Genomic DNA, 16342 nt, shown 5'->3' on the forward strand with positions numbered 1-16342 from the left:
ACAGAACTTACCTGGGAGTCATTCATCCGGAGGGTCAGCTGAGTGGGCATGAGCGAGCCCTGGCCAGTGAGTGTGCCCTGGATGTCACCCCACCCACCAATCACCATCAATCACTTATTAATATGTTCTCCCAGTTTCTGCTTAACTCTGGCAGGAAGAGCCTTTGAGGTTCACTCTCTTTCCCCTGGGTAACTTCTGGATAATTGTCCCCTCTGTGTCCTTGTGTGTCCTGTCCACTCTCAGAATTACCCCCAGAGTTTACCTCTGTACAAGAGAATTGGCAGTTTCCAGTGGTCTCTGGACTCTCTGGCCTCTTCTTTGCCTCTTCACCTGGATGAGCTGTGTCTTCCCTTAAGTTTGCTCTCTTCAACCCATGACCCTCACATCAGTCCTGGGCTTTTAGCCCAAGCCCCCAACTCCAGAAACCCGAGTGCCAAGGAAGGGGTCACCGACAGACAGAGCTGACTGTGGTCTGACACAGTTAGACAGTGCTCGGGGAGCTGGCCTTCACCGTGACCGTGAGATGAAGTCAGCGGGTTAGGTTCTGTCAAGGCTCAGACTGGGTGGACCCTTAGCCTGACCCAAGCCTCTTGTCCCTATTTGTAGACATTTAAGTAACAGATAACTTGAATCTGTCTCTGTTCTCAATAAACTCACGTGGACAAATTTCTTCTGCAGTCTCATGATGCCTTATGATATGTATTATGACGACACTGTTCAGGCACTTTATGGAAATTTTTAATAGATTGGAATGTGCTGGGTGTTTGATACAAGTCATCTAATTAACTCGATGGAAAGTCAGCAAAGCCCATATATTACAGATGATAAAAATAAGGCCCAGGTGATTACAGGGCCAGCCCAGGTTTACAGGAGTAGTGGTGGGAGAAGGACCCTAGCCCAGCTTTGACCCCGCAGTGCTGGATCCTTCTCCACACCGTCCACACCTTCGAGCCACAGAGACGCCATCACCGCCTGGCGCTGCTTGGCATATTGCTTCAGATCCACCACCAAACAAGTAAAAAAAGCACTTTGCATTTGTTTTTATTCACTGGTGATGCTTCAATCCCACTGCAGTGTTTTCCAAGGTAAGGTTTAACGTTTTCAAAGAAAGTTCTGTTTCGGAAAGCCAAATACAAAATTGCTACTTTTACGGTGAGCGTGTTCCCTCTAAAGTTGACAGGACACGACTGCATCATTCCGAAAGGATGTATTTCTGCTGCCAGAGACAAACCCAGTCTAAGGAACCAACCTTCCATCAGGTCAAACATGGCACAGCTGCCAAGAGCCAGCACAGGCTCCTTGAAACCTGTTTGTATCCAGAACATCCAGAAGCGATTTTTGCCTTTTCATTCATGAAATCATATTTATTAGTATATGAAATGTATAGAATATAACAGCTACAGAGCTAAAGTAATAATAATTTAAAGAGCCCATCACTACCAAGACTAATGATGGCAGGCGTGTGAGAGTGGAGAGATGCAGAGCTAGTCAAATGTATAGCAGCCAAACTCCTCCTAACTCAGATGACCTAAACTACCTTTGGAGTCTCCCTCCTTATTAACCACAATGGAGGCATCTTTTCTTTTTGTGAGACCTGCCTTTAGGGGGAAGGAAAAAGTTTTTAAATGGCAACGGAAATATGACTTGCCAGGAGCACTCCATGGCCTGTGGACCACACAGATGTGAGCTATACCAACAGAAAGCAGTGTACGAAGATACTCCAATTAAGAAAACTTTCAATTACCTTCAGAAACCCCTCACCCTTGCTCAGCCTAGTGCACATGCCAGGATGGTATTCCATTAAAACCCTCCTCTCTCCTACTCTAAGCTGAATATTAAAATGCAGCCACCCAAAGTTAGTAGAAGGAAGGAAATAACAAAGAGTAGAAATCAATGAAATAGAGTCTAAAAAGACAATAGAAAAGGTCGATGAAACTAAGAGCTGGTTCTCTGAAAAGATAAACTAAATTGACAAACCTTTAGCTAGACCCACCAAGAGGAAAGAGAGAGCAGTCAAATAAATAAAATCAGAAATAAAAGAGAAGTTACAGCTGATACCATGGAAATACGAAGTGTCATAAGAGATCACTATGACCAATTATATGCCAAATTGGACAACCTAGAAGAAATGGATAAATTCCTAGAAACATACAACCTACAAAAGCTGAATCATGAAGAAATAGAAAATCTTACTAGCAAGGGAATTTAATCAGTAAATAAAAACTTCCCAGCAAACAAAAGTCCAGGACCAGCTGGCTTCATTGGTGAATTCTACCAAATGTTCAGAGAAGAATTAATACCAATCCTCATCAAACTCTTCCAAAAATTAGAATAGGAGGGAACACTTCCAAACTCATTTTACCAGGCAAGCATCACCTTCATATGAAACGAGACAAGGACGCCACCAGGAAAGGAAATTACAGGCCAATATCCCTGATGAACATAGATGCAAAAATCCAAAACGAAATGTTAGCAAACCTAATTCAACCATACATTAGAAGGATCATACATCATGATCAAGTGGGATTTATTCCAGGGATGCAAAAATGGTTCAACATCCCTAAATCAATCAACATGATACACCATTTTAACAAAATGAAAGATAAAAATTATATGATCATCTCAATAGATGCAGAAAATGCTTTGACAAAATTCAACACCCATTTATGATAAAAACTCAACAAAGTAGGTATAGAGGGAACATACCTCAACATAATAAAGGTCATATATGACAAGCCCACAGCTAATATCATACTCAATGATGAAAAGCCAAAAGCTTTTCCTCTAAGATCAGGAACAAGACAAAGATGTCTACTCTCACCACTTTTATTCAACACAGTACTGGAAGTCTTAGCCACAGCAATTAGGCAAGAAAAAGAAATAAAAGTCATCCATATTGGAAAGGAAGAAGTAAATTGCCAGTATTTGTGGATGACATAATATTATATATAGAAAACCCTAAAGATTCCATCAAAAGCTATTGGAACTAATCAATGATTCAGTAAAGTTGCAGAATACAAAATCAATATGCAAAAACCTGTTGCCTTTGTTTACACTAATACCAAACTATCAGAAAGAGAATTAAGAAAACATTCTCATTACAATTGTATCAAAAATAATAAAATACTTAGACATAGACTTAACCAAGGAGGTGAAAGATCTATATGTTGAAAACAAGACATTAATGAAAGAAATTGAAGAAAACACAAATAAGTGGAAAGATATTTTATGTTTATTGATTGGAAGAATTCATATTATTAAAAAATCCATAATATCCAAAGCAATGTACAGATTCAATGCAATCCCTATCCAAATTCCAATGGTATTTTTCACAGAAATAGAACAATTCTAAAATCTGCACAGACCCATAAAAGACCCCAAATAGCCAAAGCAATATTGAGAAAGAAGAATGAAGCTGGAGGCATCATACTTCTTGATTCCAAATTATATTACAAACCTATAGTAATTAAAACAGTATGGTATTGCATAAAAACAGACACGTAGTTTAATGGAACAGAATAAAGAGCCCAGAAATAAACCTATGCATATATGGTCAATTAATTTATGACAAAGGATCTAAAAATACACAATGGGGAAAAGACAGTCTCTTCAACAAATGGTGTTGGGAAAGCTGGACAGCCACATGAAAAAGAACAACTTTGGCCTCCTATCTTACACCTTCCACAAAAATTAATTCCAAATGGATTAAAGATTTGAAGATAAAACCTGAAACCCTAAAACTCCTAGAAGAAAACAGATGGTAAGCTGCTTGACATGGGTTCCTGGTTATGAGATGTTCAACATAAGAAGATGTGCATCATTCAGTTTCACAGGAGACCTCTCTCTCTCTCTCTCTCTCTCTCTCTCTCTCTCTCTCTCTCTATATATATATATATATATATATATATATATATATATATATATATATATATATCCATGGAAACTATTTCCATGGAAACATATCTTGATTTACTAGGAGAGAATCTTGACTATTCAGATTGAATCTGTTATCTAGAAGGAGGTTCAAGGATACTAAATAAATCTGCTTTAATCAGACAATGCAATTAATATTACAATCTCTTAAATATCCACTTAATGTTTAATTAAGGGAGAGTTTGTAAGTGCTTGAGCTTTTGAAGAACATCATTTGGAATGCTGGTCAGCATGAAAGTATGCCTAAAAAGACTTAGCCAAAAAAGAATGTCCTCAAATTTTATTTTTTGTTTATTATTTAGTGTTGGTGATGGGGATCATCAGGGGCTGTTTCTAGTCCTTTATTTGTAGAATTATTTTGTCATTTTAAGAATTTATCAGGTTATTTTATAACTCTTCAGTACTTTTTTAATTCCTAATTTATTTTCTACCTATAAAATATTGGAACTTAGAAAACACAGTCAATAGGAAGCATGCTGTTATTTTTTCTACCATTATGAAAGGAAAAAATGTTTCCAATTAAGTCATGACACAACACAGTCTTACAAATGGTTTAGGATCCATCCCCATCAGAGATGCCCAAATGTATAAAATCGAGTGTCTGCTCTCTGCTGTTGGAACAATGGCAATAGCTAATGATGGGCTTGTTTTATATTTAGGTTTATCAATTTTGGTCAAAATAAGAGAAATACATACCCAGTAGAGCAAAGAGAAAAAAAAGAAACCAACAAAAGAGCAGCCCAATCCTCAGCCCAAGTTCACTCAGCAACTGTGGTCGGGACTTCCTTGCTCTCTACAGAAATCCCTCCAAAGAGAGGGCAGTAGAGTTTCTGAAGCCACAAATTTACAAGGGAAAAGAGAGCAGAAAAGGAGACGATGTGGGGGAAGATTGCAAAAGTGGGAAGGCAAATGCCCATGTGGAAATGACCTGACTGATGGCAGAGGGAAAGGCCAGGGGACCTTCGGGAGGCTGGAGTCTGCAGAGAAAGCTCTGGTCATAGCTGAAAACTCACAGGCCCAAGAAGCCCATCCTCTCCCGCAGAAGAGCAAAACTATTCCACCTCAAGGCAACAGGACCAGGGCTTGGGGACTGCTGTGTTCCTGACACTGCCCAGAGCAGGGGATGGAGGGCAGGGTCACACAGCGAAGTCTGGCCACCTCTGCTCTTGCCCCACTGCCCGGTCACAGAAGCCTCGCCTGGCCCCCAGGAGGTGGGTCGGGGGATGGCAGTGGGGGAGCTGAGGGCAGAACCCACCTGGGACTTCCTAACTGGTCCTGAGAGCAAACGCTGTCCCCTCCATCCCGGGGCCAGGAGGTGAGCTGGCTAGGGAGGCAAACCTCCTCTCTCTCCCCCACTGGGAGGGAACCTGGGGTAGTCGCGATAGAGAGCCCACCCTGCCTTCACCACAGCAACCAGGGAGCACATTCTGTGGGGCTCCTCCAGGAAGGAGGCTTCCTGGGAACCTCAGCCCACCAAGATTTGGGGAAAGGCAGGCACTCTGAGGCCAGGAGCTGAAAGGATGCTCCCGCCCCCCCAGCCCCCAGACCAAGTCAGAGAAGGGAGCAGGATGGAGGCAGGAGGGGGCCCCAGCCTCTGCAGGGCGCCACAGTGGGCAGGCTGACCCCAGGGCCTCCTCCTGTAACTGCTGCACTCCTTGCCCAAAGTCCCTTCGGTGCAATCACAGCAGGCATCCTGCTGCCCAAACGGCAGGAATTGATCTACCCAAGTCTGACTTGCTTGCTAATATATTTACAGACAGACACAAAACTAGGTCCTTCACAGTCAGAGGGACAAGAAGATTGTCGCCACCAAGATACTTTTGTAAAAGTAGCAGCAGAGGTAACCTGCTTCTTGGTTTCCCTCCAGCTGTGCCCCACCCCGACCTGTTGAGGGGAGTGTGGGGTGGAGGGGTGCTCTTGGGACCACACTGTGGGCAGTGGGTGGGCAGGAAGGAGAAGTGGGGGATGCTGGGGTCTTCAAAGTTTCCTTAGAAACCAGGGTCTTGGGATGGGGTTGCTGAGGAAAGCAGTGATTCTGTCATTTAAATAAAATTTAATTTTAAGTACATTTTAAATTTAAATAAAGAAATGGAAACAAATGCCCAGCTGCAGAGAGAGTGGCTCGCCCACCCCCTCCCCCACCCCTCGGCGCTGAGCATCCTTCCCAGGAAACAGAGTGGACAAAAGGGAGCCCTCCAAACCTCTAATGTGACAGGCTCTCGGCACACTCTCCTGGGAACCCCCAAACACGTTCCGAGATTGAAAGGACCTCCAAGGGCTCAAAAAATAAAGGAAAATAGTCTGAAAATTCAGGCATATCCCCAGGAGCCAGCAGAGCAGACAAGCAAGGACACAGCCCCTCAGACGGCCATAGGAAAAGGAGATTTTATACAGGGAAGCACCAGTCAGGCTGGCCTTGGGCTGCTCAGCCATGCAAGGGTAACGAGAGATAAGAGAGTTACACACTCACACGCATACACACGTGCACACACATATAGACACACAAAGTGGGCAAACACGCAAACATGCCTGCATGCACACACACACACATATAGACACACAAACATGCACACTCACACACACACACATAGACACACAAAAGTGCATAAACATGCACACATGCCTGCATGGACACTGACACACATATAGACACACAAAAGTGCATATGTGTCTATATGAGTCTTGCATGCGCACGCGCACACACACACACACACACACACTTGTGTCTCCGCCAGGTTGCTCTGAGAATGTCACATGTCCAGCATGCTGGGTAGTCCCAGAGTGTCATCGCCTCTGTCCCTAACCAGGGCTGTCCCCACCCCACGGGATCCCTTGACAAGGACGCCCACTGCACGGGATTCAGACAAGGAAAGGAGAGGGCAACCTTGCTGGTCACAAGTGTCAGTGGGGAAAAGGGATTTTAAATAACTTTCCACAGAATCGGGGGCAGGATAAAAAGCACCTGGTTAAAAAGAGAGACTGACTGAGACACTGTGAGGATAAAACGACAGGTCAGTTGGTCTCTCGTAGGGAGAGGAAAGGAAAGGAGAATAGGGGTCCCAGCTCGTGATGGCTGACAGGGCGCGGCTGCTCCCCGGGTTGTTAAGTCTTGCACAGGACCAGTGACTGCTCTGCTGGGTGCTGGCTGTGACAGGGACAGCAGTGTCCACACTACACCTGGCCCCTGCTCGTGGGCTCAGCACACAGGCATCTGGAGTGCATGACGTTCCTTCAGCTCAGAGCTGCCTGTGCAAGTGATGTTCAGCTGCGGACAGTCACAAATACAATCGCATCTGCAGTTGGGCATCCACCTAGAATTTACATGTCCCTCCAGGGTTCAGTTTCTGGCCCTCATTTCTTGTCTACATCCCTGCTCGAAGGAACAGTTCTTCTTGTGGGCCTGTCTGGTCTCACTGTCAGCCTGGTCTGAGCTCCTCAGGCGTCCGTGTCCCTGGGAGAAGTGTCTTTGGCTGACCAAGTGGAAGATCAGCTCCTTTGCGTGTTTCCGGGTTGTCTAGGCACTCATTGAACTTGACACCCAGCTGGATTTCCCCAGAATGTCTCTGACTAACACATCTGCTCTTCTGGTTCCCAGCTGGTCCCCTGCTTCTCCAGGCCTGGGTCAAAGGCCAGCCCCTCACACCCCTCCTGCCCCCCAGCAGCTCATCTTTTTGTCCCCTGCCCCCTGTCACTCCATCCCACCTCGTTATAGCACAAGCTTTCTTCTATGCTGGGAGGCTATGACAGACACTGTGTCTTCGTGTCCCTACCAGGCACACATGAGGTTTCTCTGGGAGTGATTATTGGATTATAAAGGGAGGACTGGGGCTTCCCTGGTGGAGCAGTGGTTAAGAATCCACCCGTCAATGAAGGGGACATGGGTTCGAGCCCTGGTCCAGGAAGATCCCGCATGCAGTGGAGCAACTAAGCCTGTGAGCCACAACTACTGAGCCTACGCTCTAGAGCCCGTGAGCCACAACTACTGAAGCCCGCATGCCTAGAGCCCGTGCTCTGCAACAAGAGAAGCCACTGCAGTGAGAAGCCCGCGCACCACAACAAAGAATAGCCCTGGCTCACCACAACTAGACAAAGCCCGTGTGCAGCAACGAAGACCCAACACAGCCAAAAATAAATAAATTAAATAAATAAATTTATTTTTTAAAAAAAGGGAGGAGTGGAAGGTAGGTACCATTGTGGATTAAGTTAGATACAGTCACAGAGGGCATGGAACTTGAACTAACTTTAAAGGGTGCAGAGGATGTTTTTTTAACTTTATTTTTTATTGAAATAGAGTTGATTTACAATGTTGTGTTAGTTTCAGGTGTACAGCAAAGTGATTCAGTTTTATACACACACACACACACACACACACACACACACACATTCTTTTTCAGATTCTTTTTCATTATAGGTTATTACAAGATAGTGAGGGCTTCCCTGGTGGCGCAGCGGTTGAGAATCTGCCTGCCAATGCAGGGGACACGGGTTCAAGCCCTGGTCTGGGAGGATCCCACATGCCACAGAGCAACTAGGCCTGTGAGCCACAACTACTGAGCCTGCGCGTCTGGAGCCTGTGCTCCGCAACAAGAGAGGCCGCGACAGTGAGAGGCCCGCGCACCGCGATGAAGAGTGGCCCCCGCTCGCCGCAACTAGAGAAAGCCCTCGCACAGAAACGAAGACCCAACACAGCAAAAATTAATTAATTAATTAATAAACTCCTACCCCCAACATCTTAAAAAAAAAAAAAAAGATAGTGAATATAGTTCCCTGTGCTGTACAGTAGGTCCTTGGTGTGTATCTATTTTATATGTAGTGTGTGTGTGTCTGTTAATCCCAGACTCCAATTTATCCCCCCCCACACGTTCCCCTTTGGTAACTGTGAGTTTGTTTTCTGTGTCTGTGAGTCTAATTCTGTTTTGTAAATAAACCATTTGTATCATTTGTTTTAGATTCCTCATATAAGTGATAGCATGGGATATTTGTCTTTGTCTGACTTACTTCACTTAGTATGATAATCTCTAGGTCCATCCATGTTGCTGCAAATGGCATCATTTCATTCTTTTTTATGGCTGAGCAATATTCCATTGTATATATGTACCACATCTTCTTTATCCATTCATCTGTCGATGGACACTTAGGCTGCTTCCACGCCTTGGCTATTGTGAATAGTGCTGCTATGAACACTGGGGTGCATGTATCTTTTTGAATTAGAGATTTTGTCTTTTTGGGATATATGCCCAGGAGTGGGATTGCTGGATCATATTGTAGCTCTATTTTTAGTGTTTAGATAAGAAAAGAGAGGCATTCCCATTAGCAGGAAAATGGTTCATGAAAGTATGAGCTGATCGTGGTTCCATGACCAGATAGAAGAATTCATGCAAGGCTAGCAGTAAATCAAGTTCCTTGTCCAAGGTCAGACCCAATTGTGGTGAGCCTTATATCTCAGGAAAAAAATTCTGTTTTTTTGTAACAAACAGTAGAGAGTCACTGTGTGGGCAGACCTCATTTTATTGTGCTTACTTTATGGTGCTTCGCAGATACTGCATTTTTACAAATTGGAGGTTTGTGGCAACCTTGCCTCAAGCAAGTCTATCAGGGCCATTTTTCCAAACACATTTGCTAACTTTGTATCCCTGTGTCACATTTTGGTAATTCTCGCGCTATTTCAAACATTTTCATTATCGTATTTGTTATGGTGATCCGTGGTCAGTGATACTTCACGTTCCCATTGTAATCGCTTTGGGGCGGCGCCGTGCACCGCGCCCATATAAGATGGTGAACATAATCGACAATGCTGTGTGTGTTCTGGTCGCTCCACGGACCAGCCGTTCCCCCATCTCTCCCTCTCCCCGGGCCTCCCTGTTCCCTGAGACATGACTATATGGAAATCAGACCCAGTAACAACGCTACAGTGCCCCCTACGTGTTCTAGAAAGGGAGGGTCAATCTGTGTAGCAAACTCCGCTCTTGTCCTACTTTACGAAATTGCCGCGGCTGACCCAGCCTTCAGCAACCCTGAGTCTGACCGGGCAGCAGCCTCAACGTCGAGGCCAGACCCTCCCCCAGCACAGAGATGCCGGCTCTCTGAAGGCTCACATGACGGTTAGCATTTTTTAGCAATAAAGTATTTTTATATTGAGGTATAAAAATTGTTTTTTATACATAATGCTATTGTACACATAGTAGAATACAGTATAGTGTAAACATAACTTTTATATGACCTGGGAGACCAAAAAGTTCTTGTGACTTGCTTTATTGTGATATTTGCTTTAACGCAGTGGTCTGGAACTGAACCTGTCCTATCTCTGAGGTCTGCCTGTATTAATTGGGATTCTCCAGAGAAATGGAACATATACATATGCTCATATATATATGGGGGAGAGAGAGAGAGAGATTGATTGATTTGAAGGAATTGGCTGACATGATCGTGGGCGTTGGCACATCTGAACTCTGCAGGGCAGACCGGCAGGCAGAGACCCAGGAAAAGCAGATGCTGCAGCTGAGTCTGGAGGAGAATTCCTTCCTCCTTGGGGACCTCAGTCTTTTCTCTTAGTGTCTTCAACTGCTTGGACACGGCCCACCCACATTATGGCAGGTCCTCTGCTTTATTCAAAGTCGACTGATTTAAATGTAAATCTCATCTAGCAATAGCTTCACAACAACATCTAGATTGCTGTTTGCCCAAGCCCTGGGCTCCATGGCCCAGCCCAGTGGACCTGTGAAATTCACCATCCCAGTCACTCTATGTTCTTGAGGTGGAAGTGACATCAACAATAAAATTGTAGAACTGGCACATAGTGAAAGTGGTTCTTTAGGAAGGGCTCTCTGACAGAACAGAGTTTTATTAACAGCATCGTAAACAAACACAATAAAAGGACCACTATTTTTTTGGCACTGCATGAGGCCCTTGCCCCAAGGGAGATCCCGCCTCCAAAGGAAAGATGGAGCAGATAAGACAATCTAGTCCTTAGAATTCAGAGTGGACAGCTCACTCCATGAATTGTCTGCATCCTTTGCTTTTTCCTCATTTTGATGTTTCCTGCTTCTTAATAGGGTTGAGAGGGAGGACAGGGAATAAAAGGATTTCATCAAGGGAGGATCGCTATGGGTCCTGTCAGAGGTACAGGCAATGAAAGCCTTGACCAGATGAAAAGGAGAATTGAAGTTTCGACTAGCTCATTATTGATGGTTGCACCCACTCTGCATTACTTCTGCGTTATTTTATAACTCATAAGTAGGTTTGGCTGTAGTAGCAAAGAACAGTCAATCTAAGTACTAACATACATGGTTTTAAGTGTATAAAAGTGAAGACCATGAAACTAAGCTGCGTGGCATAAGGTCATATTTAGAGAAGCACAAGGCAGTGCAGACCAGAGACTTTGGAATGCTGTCCTCTCCCAGGGGAGGGAATGAGCAGGACAGGAGGGTTCGCTGGGGGCCGGGAGGGTGTCTTTATCTGGATCTTGGTTGTGTACATGTTCATCACGCTTTGAACTCTATGTATATGCTCATAATTTACCACTGCCCTTTCATTCAAGTTTCCCTTTAGTCTTTGGGTTTCTGGTCCCAGTGCAATCTCTGTGTCTTGTCTGAAAGCCCCATGTTTACTCCAAAATCTGGGGAGCCAAGCCTTGTCTGAGAGCAGTTCAACAGCCAGAATGAGGATTTTCGTATCTACACGCTACGTGATAGACAATTTCAGCCAGCCACATGTTGTACGTGTGCGATTCATACAGAGTTTCAGTCACTCCTGTCCATTTATCAACTGAAATTTTGTTTAGTCTGTGAATGTTTGCTGAAATGTATAATGAATAGGATGTCGCACTGGTGGTAATTCATCATGGAGAAAAAGAGTTAACTCGATCCCCCCAAAATATTTACAAATCACATATCCAACAAATGAAAAGACTTGTAACCAGAATATGCAAAGAACTGTCAAAAGAACCATTTAAAAAATCCAGTGAAGAGATAAGCAAAAGACATGAGCTGATATTTCACCAAAGAGGATATGACAGACCAGTGCAAATAAGCACAAGGAAAGATGTCCTATGCCATCCGCCAGCGGGGAAACGCCAGTTAAAACCAGCCGAGATAACGGTACACCATCAAGAGGGATAAAAGATAAAGACAGTGACAGGGTGCATGCAGGGAGCACGTGGAGGATGAGGGTGGCCCGTCACCGCCGCTGGGAGGGGTAGACAGTGGACACTCTGGAAAACCGATTGAGGTGGAGGGCAGATGTGAGAGTTCGCCTGCCCCCAGTCTCCCTGCCTGGCTCTGTAGGGCACAGGATCGAATCTGAGATTCCTGCCTCCAGAAACTTTGAAAATTTCCTTCATTATCTTGACTGCTGACGCCTGATGTTCTAAAGACAGAGTCAGCTCAGCACCAGCCGTCTCCTCCCGGACCCACGAATCAAGCTCACTGGCCCCTGTATTTCCCCTGACTTTTTTCCCTTTAAGGTCACCGGCTGGTGCCCCACGCCACACCCTATGTCCAGCCGCTGTAGGGAACTTGAACTGTCCTGTCCGCCAGCTCCTCTGTCTGTCCCACCGCACAGACGGTGTCCCCCGCCTGGTGCTTCTTCCTCTGAGTCGGTTCCCTCTCCATCAGCTGAGGCCCAGGTTGAAGGCCCACCCTGGGGTGCACCGCGTGGAGAGAGGCTGCGGGCACCACACACAGTACTGCATCTCTAAGGCGGTAAAGGACTGGCGGAGGCTGATTCTCACTGTTCGCCATTTTGCCTCTGTCCTTTCTCTACACTTCATTACTTTCTAGCTTCAGCTCGAGTGTTTTACAGATTGCATGGTACAGAGTTCAAAGTCCCAGGGTTTGGCATGAGTGCCAGTCCTCGGCGACAGGTCACCTTGTTCCCCCTCTGCCCCGTCTCCCAGTGGGTCAGTTTCCCCCCAAATACTCGCCATAGTTTTCAGCAGACGGTAGCATCCGGTACACGTCGTCCTGGAAATGGCTTGGTTCACTCTGTGTATCTTGCGGATGCTCTCAGAGGAAAGAGGAGCTTCAGTTAAGGGAAGTTTTAGTTAGGGTGGGTGGGTTGCTTAGTAACCAGAAACCCCAGAAATCATTGGCTTAAAGAACAAAGTGTCATTTCCACTGGGCCTCTTTAATATTTGTACTATGCATGTATATTACCCATTCGAAACCAAAAAACAAGCTAACTGTACATCAGATTTGGGGGAGCAGTCAGTGATTGCTCCTCTCGAGTGTTTCATGTGGCTTGAGACTCTGGGACTCAAGCCGGTGGCTCTCCTGGCTTGCTTGCCCCTGGGCACCTGCCACAGCCCCACACACAGCGGTCTGCTCCTCCAGTCTTCAGTTACTCCTGTGATGCTCTCCCACCTCTGGGAGAAGGTATTTTATGAAAATGCATCTTTCCTTAGTATCCTTCCTTCCTCTGAGCCCATAGAGGAGCAGCTCCCAGCTTTCAGCCTGTGTCCGGTCCATCTGGACAGCTGGCCAGCGTTCCAGGGCCCTGGGAACCATCCGCAGAGTTGGCTCCGATTCAGTCGATCTGGGCTGAGCAAGGCATCTTCGTCTGGAACAAGCATCCCCATGGGGACTGCGGTGCAGAACGCCCCCTGAGAAGCCCCGTCCACTCCGGGGGGCCCAGTGGACGCACAGGGAAGGTCAGCTCTGGGCTGAGGGGGGGTTCTGCCTGTGCGGGTCCCTGATGGTCCCAGCTCTTGGGACCACATGCTGCAGACATTCAAAAAGTGTTTGTAAGATGGATTAGTAAGGTAGAAGTGGATCATTAACAAAGACATACAACCTCAACCTCCAAGTTTTAGGGAATTCTAGGACACAAGACGTCCAGGACGGAAGATGTCCGGCGGGTGTATGGGAGTAGACGCCCTGTACGTTTGTGTGTGTGCTTATAAGAGGGCATCCAAGCCCCCGTGGGTGTGGGTTGAACGTGGCCTGAGGTGACACTGAGCGGATATGTCAGGACGAGCAGGAGTTTCTTGGTGGATAAAGTGAGGAAGGACGTTCCAGGCAGAGGGGGACGCATGGACCAGGTGTGCATGAACAGATCTGACTCTTGTGCTGAAGTCACACACACCTAATGTGGCTCTAGTCCAGTAATGCAGAGCCACTGGGCCCCTCTGGGAATGGGATGCTCGGGGAACCCACGGTGCAGGTGAACAGATGCCCATGCCCTCAAGGTCACCGTGGAGAGGCCACGACCTGTGCTGACGGCCTCTGTTCTTTGCTTCCCCTGGAGCCCTGCAGTCCTTACAAATGCATTCCCGAGGTTTCATGAAGTCTCACTGGGGATGTGAGGAAGGGCAGGTGGCCTTGAGGCCGGGCCCTCGTGCACTGAATCATCTGTGTCACTTGGAGCGGCAGGTCCCGGAGTCCGCAGCCTCACACCCTCTCACTGGGCCCTCTGACTTGCCTACTTGCCCCCTCTCTCCTCCCAGGCCCTGCACTTTTAAGACTTTAAGGATGCCGGCCCTTCCCTGTCTTTTTCTGTTTGGAATCCTATTGCCTTGGGGTCTCATGGGCTTTTGTGTCCCTCCTGCCACAGGAGGGGAGGGTTCCTCTGAGCCCCGATGTGGGCTGGAGGCTGTGGGGTTGGAAGGGACTTCACTCCAGGTCGTAACTGTTCATCTTAAATTATGAAGCCAAGCACACCATGTTACTCCAAGGATTCATTTCCCCAAAGGCCTCATGAGAAATGTGCCACCGTGAATATCACATCAGCCTCATTATGGACTGAATGTCTGAGTCCCTCCAGAATTCACATGTTGAACCCTAACCCCCAATGTGATGGTGTCAGGAGGTGGGGCCTCTGGGGGGTGATGAGGTCAGGAGGGTGGGGCCCCCATGAATGAGATTAGTGCCCTTATAAGAGCCTCCTCACCCCTTCCTTCATGTGAGGACACTGCAAGAGACCAGCCGTCCGGGACCCAGGAGGCAGGGAGGCCGCACCAGACATGGAATCTGCTGGCATCTGCATCTTGGACTTCCAGCCTACAGAACTGCGAGAAATAAATGTCTGTTGTTTAAGCTCCCTGTCTATGGTTATTTTTGTTTTATCAGCCTAAAATGACTAAGACAGCCCATTTCTTAGAACCAAGGAGGCGTCTGACTCTTCCTTGTCCTGTGACTGTTGCATTGCATCACAGCCCCAGTGTCTTCCCCGGACATTGGGAGTTTGTTGTAAAGGGGAGAAAATGCAGGCAAAATTCATTCTCTCTGCCGTACCACAGAATCTATGTCAGTCTGACCAGTTTTTTCCCACTTTTTTCTCTTTACAGCATCAGTCTTGCAGATACACTGGAATACAAATGCCAGGTGCCTGCAGGGTTGCCCCTGAGCTCCTGCCGCATCTCCTCCTCCTCTAAAGGGGAGCACATTCATGACTTGGATGCCAAGGAGCCCTCCAGCTTGCAGAGCCCAGGGTTAAATTTCAGGAATCTTGTGAGCTGGTCCTTGAACGCAGAGGCGGGGCCCTTTCACCTGGTCCCTGAGCTACATCAAACATCCCTGGGCAGCATCCAAGTGGGGCTACAGCTGAGCTCAGGGTAAGCCCCTGGCAATGAATGTCACCTTCCCTGGGACCTGAGCCTGATGCTTCCTGCAGCTGCTCGGCTCTTCCTCTGGTCTCTCCTCCATGTGGATGCCTTTCCTTCCTCTCACATCCTCTCGGAAGGCTCCCGGGCACGTCTTGGCTGTAGGCGACAAAAGACTTTAGAAGATGTTTATTCTCTCTAAAATATTAGCAATCTGGTTGGAGTCGGCAAGGGCTCCCTGGGACCGGATCGCCTGCAGCCCAGGCTCAGAGCACATCCAGAGAAAGTAGAAATGAGGTCTGCTCAGCCAGATGTGAATAGCGTTTCTGTTCAAGCCCAGCACAGCAAATGTATTTAGAAAAGGCCGGAGAAAACCAGCTCTTCGCTGGCTCAGCTGCACGGCAAGGGCCAGGTGCGTAATCTTGCCTTTCATCAACAAATGAAAATTCTTGGCTCGTTTTACGCCAATGTTGCCTCTTCTTTGGCCCACCTGGGACGTGTACAGCTTTTGACATCTCTTAAAGAAAGTTTGCTTTGCGAGATGGAGGGGGATTTAGGAGGAGAAAGACAGGATTCATGAGAGCTCATTGTACACCGGGGGCTCCCTGTGTCCACAGAGCTGAGCTCGGGGGTGGAGCCCGGGGCGCTGGCCCTCGGCCCTCCAGGCCTGCTGTCCACACTGCAGCCTGCTCCACGTGTGCACCAGGGTAACGGAACACTCTGAGGCCTCCGTTTCTGCACCAGCCACAGTGCCTCCTTCAGCCTAAAGTTCTAACATGGTCCCAAGGAAAATGTGCTGAGCGTCTTTGGCAACACCCAGTCTCCACGTTTTCATAGAACCTTTCCAAAGTCAGTGTTGAATTAATCCTCAGC

The sequence above is a fragment of the Mesoplodon densirostris genome, chromosome 12 (assembly GCF_025265405.1).
Source record: "Mesoplodon densirostris isolate mMesDen1 chromosome 12, mMesDen1 primary haplotype, whole genome shotgun sequence".
NCBI classification, from domain to species: domain Eukaryota; kingdom Metazoa; phylum Chordata; class Mammalia; order Artiodactyla; family Ziphiidae; genus Mesoplodon; species Mesoplodon densirostris.